General features: G+C 51.2%; 29 non-coding genes across 29 annotated transcripts; all 29 read right to left on the reverse strand.

The window, feature by feature from the left end:
* Positions 1-37: 37 nt before the first annotated feature.
* LOC114926647 (5S ribosomal RNA) lies at positions 38-156 on the reverse strand. Its single transcript, XR_003817059.1, has one exon. It is a non-coding gene; the product is annotated as a 5S ribosomal RNA (ribosomal RNA).
* A 187-nt stretch (positions 157-343) lies between these two features.
* On the reverse strand, positions 344-462 carry LOC114926648 (5S ribosomal RNA). Its single transcript, XR_003817060.1, has one exon. It is a non-coding gene; the product is annotated as a 5S ribosomal RNA (ribosomal RNA).
* Positions 463-650: 188 nt separating this feature from the next.
* On the reverse strand, positions 651-769 carry LOC114926649 (5S ribosomal RNA). The gene has a single exon (XR_003817061.1). It is a non-coding gene; the product is annotated as a 5S ribosomal RNA (ribosomal RNA).
* A 185-nt stretch (positions 770-954) lies between these two features.
* On the reverse strand, positions 955-1,073 carry LOC114927058 (5S ribosomal RNA). The gene has a single exon (XR_003817483.1). It is a non-coding gene; the product is annotated as a 5S ribosomal RNA (ribosomal RNA).
* A 188-nt stretch (positions 1,074-1,261) lies between these two features.
* Positions 1,262-1,380, reverse strand: LOC114926650 (5S ribosomal RNA). Its single transcript, XR_003817062.1, has one exon. It is a non-coding gene; the product is annotated as a 5S ribosomal RNA (ribosomal RNA).
* A 189-nt stretch (positions 1,381-1,569) lies between these two features.
* On the reverse strand, positions 1,570-1,688 carry LOC114926651 (5S ribosomal RNA). The gene has a single exon (XR_003817063.1). It is a non-coding gene; the product is annotated as a 5S ribosomal RNA (ribosomal RNA).
* A 186-nt stretch (positions 1,689-1,874) lies between these two features.
* Positions 1,875-1,992, reverse strand: LOC114926275 (5S ribosomal RNA). The gene has a single exon (XR_003816718.1). It is a non-coding gene; the product is annotated as a 5S ribosomal RNA (ribosomal RNA).
* A 190-nt stretch (positions 1,993-2,182) lies between these two features.
* LOC114926459 (5S ribosomal RNA) lies at positions 2,183-2,298 on the reverse strand. Its single transcript, XR_003816903.1, has one exon. It is a non-coding gene; the product is annotated as a 5S ribosomal RNA (ribosomal RNA).
* Positions 2,299-2,481: 183 nt separating this feature from the next.
* LOC114926538 (5S ribosomal RNA) lies at positions 2,482-2,600 on the reverse strand. The gene has a single exon (XR_003816982.1). It is a non-coding gene; the product is annotated as a 5S ribosomal RNA (ribosomal RNA).
* A 188-nt stretch (positions 2,601-2,788) lies between these two features.
* LOC114926539 (5S ribosomal RNA) lies at positions 2,789-2,904 on the reverse strand. The gene has a single exon (XR_003816983.1). It is a non-coding gene; the product is annotated as a 5S ribosomal RNA (ribosomal RNA).
* A 188-nt stretch (positions 2,905-3,092) lies between these two features.
* LOC114926256 (5S ribosomal RNA) lies at positions 3,093-3,211 on the reverse strand. The gene has a single exon (XR_003816699.1). It is a non-coding gene; the product is annotated as a 5S ribosomal RNA (ribosomal RNA).
* A 189-nt stretch (positions 3,212-3,400) lies between these two features.
* Positions 3,401-3,519, reverse strand: LOC114926653 (5S ribosomal RNA). The gene has a single exon (XR_003817065.1). It is a non-coding gene; the product is annotated as a 5S ribosomal RNA (ribosomal RNA).
* A 188-nt stretch (positions 3,520-3,707) lies between these two features.
* Positions 3,708-3,822, reverse strand: LOC114926535 (5S ribosomal RNA). Its single transcript, XR_003816979.1, has one exon. It is a non-coding gene; the product is annotated as a 5S ribosomal RNA (ribosomal RNA).
* A 188-nt stretch (positions 3,823-4,010) lies between these two features.
* On the reverse strand, positions 4,011-4,126 carry LOC114926416 (5S ribosomal RNA). The gene has a single exon (XR_003816860.1). It is a non-coding gene; the product is annotated as a 5S ribosomal RNA (ribosomal RNA).
* Positions 4,127-4,312: 186 nt separating this feature from the next.
* LOC114926447 (5S ribosomal RNA) lies at positions 4,313-4,430 on the reverse strand. The gene has a single exon (XR_003816891.1). It is a non-coding gene; the product is annotated as a 5S ribosomal RNA (ribosomal RNA).
* A 188-nt stretch (positions 4,431-4,618) lies between these two features.
* Positions 4,619-4,737, reverse strand: LOC114926654 (5S ribosomal RNA). Its single transcript, XR_003817066.1, has one exon. It is a non-coding gene; the product is annotated as a 5S ribosomal RNA (ribosomal RNA).
* A 189-nt stretch (positions 4,738-4,926) lies between these two features.
* Positions 4,927-5,045, reverse strand: LOC114926655 (5S ribosomal RNA). Its single transcript, XR_003817067.1, has one exon. It is a non-coding gene; the product is annotated as a 5S ribosomal RNA (ribosomal RNA).
* A 188-nt stretch (positions 5,046-5,233) lies between these two features.
* On the reverse strand, positions 5,234-5,351 carry LOC114926482 (5S ribosomal RNA). The gene has a single exon (XR_003816926.1). It is a non-coding gene; the product is annotated as a 5S ribosomal RNA (ribosomal RNA).
* A 184-nt stretch (positions 5,352-5,535) lies between these two features.
* On the reverse strand, positions 5,536-5,652 carry LOC114926521 (5S ribosomal RNA). The gene has a single exon (XR_003816965.1). It is a non-coding gene; the product is annotated as a 5S ribosomal RNA (ribosomal RNA).
* A 186-nt stretch (positions 5,653-5,838) lies between these two features.
* LOC114926481 (5S ribosomal RNA) lies at positions 5,839-5,958 on the reverse strand. Its single transcript, XR_003816925.1, has one exon. It is a non-coding gene; the product is annotated as a 5S ribosomal RNA (ribosomal RNA).
* A 190-nt stretch (positions 5,959-6,148) lies between these two features.
* On the reverse strand, positions 6,149-6,266 carry LOC114926497 (5S ribosomal RNA). Its single transcript, XR_003816941.1, has one exon. It is a non-coding gene; the product is annotated as a 5S ribosomal RNA (ribosomal RNA).
* A 187-nt stretch (positions 6,267-6,453) lies between these two features.
* On the reverse strand, positions 6,454-6,572 carry LOC114926656 (5S ribosomal RNA). Its single transcript, XR_003817068.1, has one exon. It is a non-coding gene; the product is annotated as a 5S ribosomal RNA (ribosomal RNA).
* Positions 6,573-6,761: 189 nt separating this feature from the next.
* LOC114926534 (5S ribosomal RNA) lies at positions 6,762-6,877 on the reverse strand. Its single transcript, XR_003816978.1, has one exon. It is a non-coding gene; the product is annotated as a 5S ribosomal RNA (ribosomal RNA).
* A 188-nt stretch (positions 6,878-7,065) lies between these two features.
* LOC114926489 (5S ribosomal RNA) lies at positions 7,066-7,182 on the reverse strand. The gene has a single exon (XR_003816933.1). It is a non-coding gene; the product is annotated as a 5S ribosomal RNA (ribosomal RNA).
* A 186-nt stretch (positions 7,183-7,368) lies between these two features.
* On the reverse strand, positions 7,369-7,486 carry LOC114926485 (5S ribosomal RNA). Its single transcript, XR_003816929.1, has one exon. It is a non-coding gene; the product is annotated as a 5S ribosomal RNA (ribosomal RNA).
* Positions 7,487-7,673: 187 nt separating this feature from the next.
* Positions 7,674-7,789, reverse strand: LOC114926417 (5S ribosomal RNA). Its single transcript, XR_003816861.1, has one exon. It is a non-coding gene; the product is annotated as a 5S ribosomal RNA (ribosomal RNA).
* A 188-nt stretch (positions 7,790-7,977) lies between these two features.
* LOC114926657 (5S ribosomal RNA) lies at positions 7,978-8,096 on the reverse strand. The gene has a single exon (XR_003817069.1). It is a non-coding gene; the product is annotated as a 5S ribosomal RNA (ribosomal RNA).
* A 183-nt stretch (positions 8,097-8,279) lies between these two features.
* Positions 8,280-8,396, reverse strand: LOC114926498 (5S ribosomal RNA). Its single transcript, XR_003816942.1, has one exon. It is a non-coding gene; the product is annotated as a 5S ribosomal RNA (ribosomal RNA).
* Positions 8,397-8,584: 188 nt separating this feature from the next.
* Positions 8,585-8,701, reverse strand: LOC114926505 (5S ribosomal RNA). Its single transcript, XR_003816949.1, has one exon. It is a non-coding gene; the product is annotated as a 5S ribosomal RNA (ribosomal RNA).
* Between the last annotated feature and the right edge of the window lie 25 nt (positions 8,702-8,726).

Consider the following 8,726-nt stretch of genomic DNA (forward strand, 5'->3'; position numbering starts at 1 on the left):
AGAATGAAGGTCGGCACGACGTTAAAAAAAAAAAAAAGAGGTGCAACACGAGGACTTCCCAGGAGGTCACCCATCCTAGTACTACTCTCGCCCAAGCACGCTTAACTGCGGAGTTCTGATGGGATCCGGTGCATTAGTGCTGGTATGATCGCACCTATTATAGTTCGCACACACAATTTTGTTAACCATGCGGCGCGAGAGAGCGTAACACTATCCGCGAAGCCTTGCGGGTACCGTAGGTGCCTGTCGAGGATGAGGCCATTGCGGCTCGCCCTTAGGTGTCCTACTCGGGATAGCGTCATTTAAAGAATGAAGGTCGGCACGACGTTAAAAAAAAAAAAAAGAGGTGCAACACGAGGACTTCCCAGGAGGTCACCCATCCTAGTACTACTCTCGCCCAAGCACGCTTAACTGCGGAGTTCTGATGGGATCCGGTGCATTAGTGCTGGTATGATCGCACCTATTATAGTTCGCACACACAATTTTGTTAACCATGCGGCGCGAGAGAGCGTAACACTATCCGCGAAGCCTTGCGGGTACCGTAGGTGCCTGTCGAGGATGAGGCCATTGCGGCTCGCCCTTAGGTGTCCTACTCGGGATAGCGTCATTTAAAGAATGAAGGTCGGCACGACGTTAAAAAAAAAAAAAAAGAGGTGCAACACGAGGACTTCCCAGGAGGTCACCCATCCTAGTACTACTCTCGCCCAAGCACGCTTAACTGCGGAGTTCTGATGGGATCCGGTGCATTAGTGCTGGTATGATCGCACCTATTATAGTTCGCACACACAATTTTGTTAACCATGCGGCGCGAGAGAGCGTAACACTATCCGCGAAGCCTTGCGGGTACCGTAGGTGCCTGTCGAGGATGAGGCCATTGCGGCTCGCCCTTAGGTGTCCTACTCGGGATAGCGTCATTTAAAGAATGAAGGTCGGCACGACGTTAAAAAAAAAAAAAAGGTGCAACACGAGGACTTCCCAGGAGGTCACCCATCCTAGTACTACTCTCGCCCAAGCACGCTTAACTGCGGAGTTCTGATGGGATCCGGTGCATTAGTGCTGGTATGATCGCACCTATTATAGTTCGCACACACAATTTTGTTAACCATGCGGCGCGAGAGAGCGTAACACTATCCGCGAAGCCTTGCGGGTACCGTAGGTGCCTGTCGAGGATGAGGCCATTGCGGCTCGCCTTAGGTGTCCTACTCGGGATAGCGTCATTTAAAGAATGAAGGTCGGCACGACGTTAAAAAAAAAAAAAAAAGAGGTGCAACACGAGGACTTCCCAGGAGGTCACCCATCCTAGTACTACTCTCGCCCAAGCACGCTTAACTGCGGAGTTCTGATGGGATCCGGTGCATTAGTGCTGGTATGATCGCACCTATTATAGTTCGCACACACAATTTTGTTAACCATGCGGCGCGAGAGAGCGTAACACTATCTGCGAAGCCTTGCGGGTACCGTAGGTGCCTGTCGAGGATGAGGCCATTGCGGCTCGCCCTTAGGTGTCCTACTCGGATAGCGTCATTTAAAGAATGAAGGTCGGCACGACGTTAAAAAAAAAAAAAAAAAGAGGTGCAACACGAGGACTTCCCAGGAGGTCACCCATCCTAGTACTACTCTCGCCCAAGCACGCTTAACTGCGGAGTTCTGATGGGATCCGGTGCATTAGTGCTGGTATGATCGCACCTATTATAGTTCGCACACACAATTTTGTTAACCATGCGGCGCGAGAGAGCGTAACACTATCCGCGAAGCCTTGCGGGTACCGTAGGTGCCTGTCGAGGATGAGGCCATTGCGGCTCGCCCTTAGGTGTCCTACTCGGGATAGCGTCATTTAAAGAATGAAGGTCGGCACGACGTTAAAAAAAAAAAAAAAGGTGCAACACGAGGACTTCCCAGGAGGTCACCCATCCTAGTACTATCTCGCCCAAGCACGCTTAACTGCGGAGTTCTGATGGGATCCGGTGCATTAGTGCTGGTATGATCGCACCTATTATAGTTCGCACACACAATTTTGTTAACCATGCGGCGCGAGAGAGCGTAACACTATCCGCGAAGCCTGCGGGCGGGTACCGTAGGTCCTGTCGAGGATGAGGCCATTGCGGCTCGCCCTTAGGTGTCCTACTCGGGATAGCGTCATTTAAAGAATGAAGGTCGGCACGACGTTAAAAAAAAAAAAAAAGAGGTGCAACACGAGGACTTCCCAGGTCACCCATCCTAGTACTACTCTCGCCCAAGCACGCTTAACTGCGGAGTTCTGATGGGATCCGGTGCATTAGTGCTGGTATGATCGCACCTATTATAGTTCGCACACACAATTTTGTTAACCATGCGGCGCGAGAGAGCGTAACACTATCTGCGAAGCCTTGCGGGTACCGTAGGTGCCTGTCGAGGATGAGGCCATTGCGGCTCGCCCTTAGCCTACTCGGGATAGCGTCATTTAAAGAATGAAGGTCGGCACGACGTTAAAAAAAAAAAAAAGAGGTGCAACACGAGGACTTCCCAGGAGGTCACCCATCCTAGTACTACTTCTCGCCCAAGCACGCTAACTGCGGAGTTCTGATGGGATCCGGTGCATTAGTGCTGGTATGATCGCACCTATTATAGTTCGCACACACAATTTTGTTAACCATGCGGCGCGAGAGAGCGTAACACTATCCGCGAAGCCTTGCGGGTACCGTAGGTGCCTGTCGAGGATGAGGCCATTGCGGCTCGCCCTTAGGTGTCCTACTCGGGATAGCGTCATTTAAAGAATGAAGGTCGGCACGACGTTAAAAAAAAAAAAAAAGAGGTGCAACACGAGGACTTCCCAGAGGTCACCCATCCTAGTACTATTCGCCCAAGCACGCTTAACTGCGGAGTTCTGATGGGATCCGGTGCATTAGTGCTGGTATGATCGCACCTATTATAGTTCGCACACACAATTTTGTTAACCATGCGGCGCGAGAGAGCGTAACACTATCTGCGAAGCCTTGCGGGTACCGTAGGTGCCTGTCGAGGATGAGGCCATTGCGGCTCGCCCTTAGGTGTCCTACTCGGGATAGCGTCATTTAAAGAATGAAGGTCGGCACGACGTTAAAAAAAAAAAAAAAAGGGTGCAACACGAGGACTTCCCAGGAGGTCACCCATCCTAGTACTACTCTCGCCCAAGCACGCTTAACTGCGGAGTTCTGATGGGATCCGGTGCATTAGTGCTGGTATGATCGCACCTATTATAGTTCGCACACACAATTTTGTTAACCATGCGGCGCGAGAGAGCGTAACACTATCTGCGAAGCCTTGCGGGTACCGTAGGTGCCTGTCGAGGATGAGGCCATTGCGGCTCGCCCTTAGGTGTCCTACTCGGGATAGCGTCATTTAAAGAATGAAGGTCGGCACGACGTTAAAAAAAAAAAAAAAAGAGGTGCAACACGAGGACTTCCCAGGAGGTCACCCATCCTAGTACTACTCTCGCCCAAGCACGCTTAACTGCGGAGTTCTGATGGGATCCGGTGCATTAGTGCTGGTATGATCGCACCTATTATAGTTCGCACACACAATTTTGTTAACCATGCGGCGCGAGAGAGCGTAACACTATCCGCGAAGCCTTGCGGGTACCGTAGGTGCCTGTCGAGGATGAGGCCATTGCGGCTCGCCCTTAGGTGTCCTACTCGGGATAGCGTCATTTAAAGAATGAAGGTCGGCACGACGTTAAAAAAAAAAAAAAAGAGGTGCAACACGAGGACTTCCCAGGAGGTCACCCATCCTAGTACTACTCTCGCCCAAGCTTAACTGCGGAGTTCTGATGGGATCCGGTGCATTAGTGCTGGTATGATCGCACCTATTATAGTTCGCACACACAATTTTGTTAACCATGCGGCGCGAGAGAGCGTAACACTATCCGCGAAGCCTTGCGGGTACCGTAGGTGCCTGTCGAGGATGAGGCCATTGCGGCTCGCCCTTAGGTGTCCTACTCGGGATAGCGTCATTTAAAGAATGAAGGTCGGCACGACGTTAAAAAAAAAAAAAAAGAGGTGCAACACGAGGACTTCCCAGGAGGTCACCCATCCTAGTACTCTCGCCCAAGCACGCTTAACTGCGGAGTTCTGATGGGATCCGGTGCATTAGTGCTGGTATGATCGCACCTATTATAGTTCGCACACACAATTTTGTTAACCATGCGGCGCGAGAGAGCGTAACACTATCCGCGAAGCCTTGCGGGTACCGTAGGTGCCTGTCGAGGATGAGGCCATTGCGGCTCGCCCTTAGGTGTCCTACTCGGATAGCGTCATTTAAAGAATGAAGGTCGGCACGACGTTAAAAAAAAAAAAAAGTGGTGCAACACGAGGACTTCCCAGAGGTCACCCATCCTAGTACTACTCTCGCCCAAGCACGCTTAACTGCGGAGTTCTGATGGGATCCGGTGCATTAGTGCTGGTATGATCGCACCTATTATAGTTCGCACACACAATTTTGTTAACCATGCGGCGCGAGAGAGCGTAACACTATCCGCGAAGCCTTGCGGGTACCGTAGGTGCCTGTCGAGGATGAGGCCATTGCGGCTCGCCCTTAGGTGTCCTACTCGGGATAGCGTCATTTAAAGAATGAAGGTCGGCACGACGTTAAAAAAAAAAAAAAAGAGGTGCAACACGAGGACTTCCCAGGAGGTCACCCATCCTAGTACTACTCTCGCCCAAGCACGCTTAACTGCGGAGTTCTGATGGGATCCGGTGCATTAGTGCTGGTATGATCGCACCTATTATAGTTCGCACACACAATTTTGTTAACCATGCGGCGCGAGAGAGCGTAACACTATCCGCGAAGCCTTGCGGGTACCGTAGGTGCCTGTCGAGGATGAGGCCATTGCGGCTCGCCCTTAGGTGTCCTACTCGGATAGCGTCATTTAAAGAATGAAGGTCGGCACGACGTTAAAAAAAAAAAAAAAAAGAGGTGCAACACGAGGACTTCCCAGGAGGTCACCCATCCTAGTACTACTCTCGCCCAAGCACGCTTAACTGCGGAGTTCTGATGGGATCCGGTGCATTAGTGCTGGTATGATCGCACCTATTATAGTTCGCACACACAATTTTGTTAACCATGCGGCGCGAGAGAGCGTAACACTATCCGCGAAGCCTTGCGGGTACCGTAGGTGCCTGTCGAGGATGAGGCCATTGCGGCTCGCCCTTAGGTGTCCTACTCGGGATAGCGTCATTTAAAGAATGAAGGTCGGCACGACGTTAAAAAAAAAAAAAAAGTGGTGCAACACGAGGACTTCCAGGAGGTCACCCATCCTAGTACTATTCTCGCCCAAGCACGCTTAACTGCGGAGTTCTGATGGGATCCGGTGCATTAGTGCTGGTATGATCGCACCTATTATAGTTCGCACACACAATTTTGTTAACCATGCGGCGCGAGAGAGCGTAACACTATCTGCGAAGCCTTGCGGGTACCGTAGGTGCCTGTCGAGGATGAGGCCATTGCGGCTCGCCCTTAGGTGTCCTACTCGGGATAGCGTCATTTAAAGAATGAAGGTCGGCACGACGTTAAAAAAAAAAAGTGGTGCAACACGAGGACTTCCCAGAGGTCACCCATCCTAGTACTATCTCGCCCAAGCACGCTTAACTGCGGAGTTCTGATGGGATCCGGTGCATTAGTGCTGGTATGATCGCACCTATTATAGTTCGCACACACAATTTTGTTAACCATGCGGCGCGAGAGAGCGTAACACTATCCGCGAAGCCTTGCGGGTACCGTAGGTGCCTGTCGAGGATGAGGCCATTGCGGCTCGCCCTTAGGTGTCCTACTCGGGATAGCGTCATTTAAAGAATGAAGGTCGGCACGACGTTAAAAAAAAAAAAAGTGGTGCAACACGAGGACTTCCCAGGAGGTCACCCATCCTAGTACTACTTCTCGCCCAAGCACGCTTAACTGCGGAGTTCTGATGGGATCCGGTGCATTAGTGCTGGTATGATCGCACCTATTATAGTTCGCACACACAATTTTGTTAACCATGCGGCGCGAGAGAGCGTAACACTATCCGCGAAGCCTTGCGGGTACCGTAGGTGCCTGTCGAGGATGAGGCCATTGCGGCTCGCCCTTAGGTGTCCTACTCGGGATAGCGTCATTTAAAGAATGAAGGTCGGCACGACGTTAAAAAAAAAAAAAAAAAGTGGTGCAACACGAGGACTTCCCAGGAGGTCACCCATCCTAGTACTATTCTCGCCCAAGCACGTTAACTGCGGAGTTCTGATGGGATCCGGTGCATTAGTGCTGGTATGATCGCACCTATTATAGTTCGCACACACAATTTTGTTAACCATGCGGCGCGAGAGAGCGTAACACTATCCGCGAAGCCTTGCGGGTACCGTAGGTGCCTGTCGAGGATGAGGCCATTGCGGCTCGCCCTTAGGTGTCCTACTCGGGATAGCGTCATTTAAAGAATGAAGGTCGGCACGACGTTAAAAAAAAAAAAAAGAGGTGCAACACGAGGACTTCCCAGGAGGTCACCCATCCTAGTACTACTCTCGCCCAAGCACGCTTAACTGCGGAGTTCTGATGGGATCCGGTGCATTAGTGCTGGTATGATCGCACCTATTATAGTTCGCACACACAATTTTGTTAACCATGCGGCGCGAGAGAGCGTAACACTATCCGCGAAGCCTTGCGGGTACCGTAGGTGCCTGTCGAGGATGAGGCCATTGCGGCTCGCCCTTAGGTGTCCTACTCGGGATAGCGTCATTTAAAGAATGAAGGTCGGCACGACGTTAAAAAAAAAAAAAAAAGAGGTGCAACACGAGGACTTCCCAGGAGGTCACCCATCCTAGTACTACTCGCCAAGCACGCTTAACTGCGGAGTTCTGATGGGATCCGGTGCATTAGTGCTGGTATGATCGCACCTATTATAGTTCGCACACACAATTTTGTTAACCATGCGGCGCGAGAGAGCGTAACACTATCTGCGAAGCCTTGCGGGTACCGTAGGTGCCTGTCGAGGATGAGGCCATTGCGGCTCGCCCTTAGGTGTCCTACTCGGGATAGCGTCATTTAAAGAATGAAGGTCGGCACGACGTTAAAAAAAAAAAAAAAGAGGTGCAACGAGGACTTCCCAGGAGGTCACCCATCCTAGTACTATTCTCGCCCAAGCACGCTTAACTGCGGAGTTCTGATGGGATCCGGTGCATTAGTGCTGGTATGATCGCACCTATTATAGTTCGCACACACAATTTTGTTAACCATGCGGCGCGAGAGAGCGTAACACTATCTGCGAAGCCTTGCGGGTACCGTAGGTGCCTGTCGAGGATGAGGCCATTGCGGCTCGCCCTTAGGTGTCCTACTCGGGATAGCGTCATTTAAAGAATGAAGGTCGGCACGACGTTAAAAAAAAAAAAAGTGGTGCAACACGAGGACTTCCCAGAGGTCACCCATCCTAGTACTATTCTCGCCCAAGCACGCTTAACTGCGGAGTTCTGATGGGATCCGGTGCATTAGTGCTGGTATGATCGCACCTATTATAGTTCGCACACACAATTTTGTTAACCATGCGGCGCGAGAGAGCGTAACACTATCCGCGAAGCCTTGCGGGTACCGTAGGTGCCTGTCGAGGATGAGGCCATTGCGGCTCGCCCTTAGGTGTCCTACTCGGGATAGCGTCATTTAAAGAATGAAGGTCGGCACGACGTTAAAAAAAAAAAAAAGAGGTGCAACACGAGGACTTCCCAGGAGGTCACCCATCCTAGTACTCTCGCCCAAGCACGCTTAACTGCGGAGTTCTGATGGGATCCGGTGCATTAGTGCTGGTATGATCGCACCTATTATAGTTCGCACACACAATTTTGTTAACCATGCGGCGCGAGAGAGCGTAACACTATCCGCGAAGCCTTGCGGGTACCGTAGGTGCCTGTCGAGGATGAGGCCATTGCGGCTCGCCCTTAGGTGTCCTACTCGGGATAGCGTCATTTAAAGAATGAAGGTCGGCACGACGTTAAAAAAAAAAAAAAAGAGGTGCAACACGAGGACTTCCCAGGAGGTCACCCATCCTAGTACTACTCTCGCCCAAGCACGCTTAACTGCGGAGTTCTGATGGGATCCGGTGCATTAGTGCTGGTATGATCGCACCTATTATAGTTCGCACACACAATTTTGTTAACCATGCGGCGCGAGAGAGCGTAACACTATCTGCGAAGCCTTGCGGGTACCGTAGGTGCCTGTCGAGGATGAGGCCATTGCGGCTCGCCCTTAGGTGTCCTACTCGGGATAGCGTCATTTAAAGAATGAAGGTCGGCACGACGTTAAAAAAAAAAAAGGTGCAACACGAGGACTTCCCAGAGGTCACCCATCCTAGTACTATCTCGCCCAAGCACGCTTAACTGCGGAGTTCTGATGGGATCCGGTGCATTAGTGCTGGTATGATCGCACCTATTATAGTTCGCACACACAATTTTGTTAACCATGCGGCGCGAGAGAGCGTAACACTATCCGCGAAGCCTTGCGGGTACCGTAGGTGCCTGTCGAGGATGAGGCCATTGCGGCTCGCCCTTAGGTGTCCTACTCGGGATAGCGTCATTTAAAGAATGAAGGTCGGCACGACGTTAAAAAAAAAAAAAAAGAGGTGCAACACGAGGACTTCCCAGGAGGTCACCCATCCTAGTACTACTCTCCCAAGCACGCTTAACTGCGGAGTTCTGATGGGATCCGGTGCATTAGTGCTGGTATGATCGCACCTATTAAGTTCGCACACACAATTTTGT

The sequence above is a fragment of the Arachis hypogaea genome, unplaced genomic scaffold (assembly GCF_003086295.3).
Source record: "Arachis hypogaea cultivar Tifrunner unplaced genomic scaffold, arahy.Tifrunner.gnm2.J5K5 arahy.Tifrunner.gnm2.scaffold_32, whole genome shotgun sequence".
Taxonomy (NCBI): domain Eukaryota; kingdom Viridiplantae; phylum Streptophyta; class Magnoliopsida; order Fabales; family Fabaceae; genus Arachis; species Arachis hypogaea.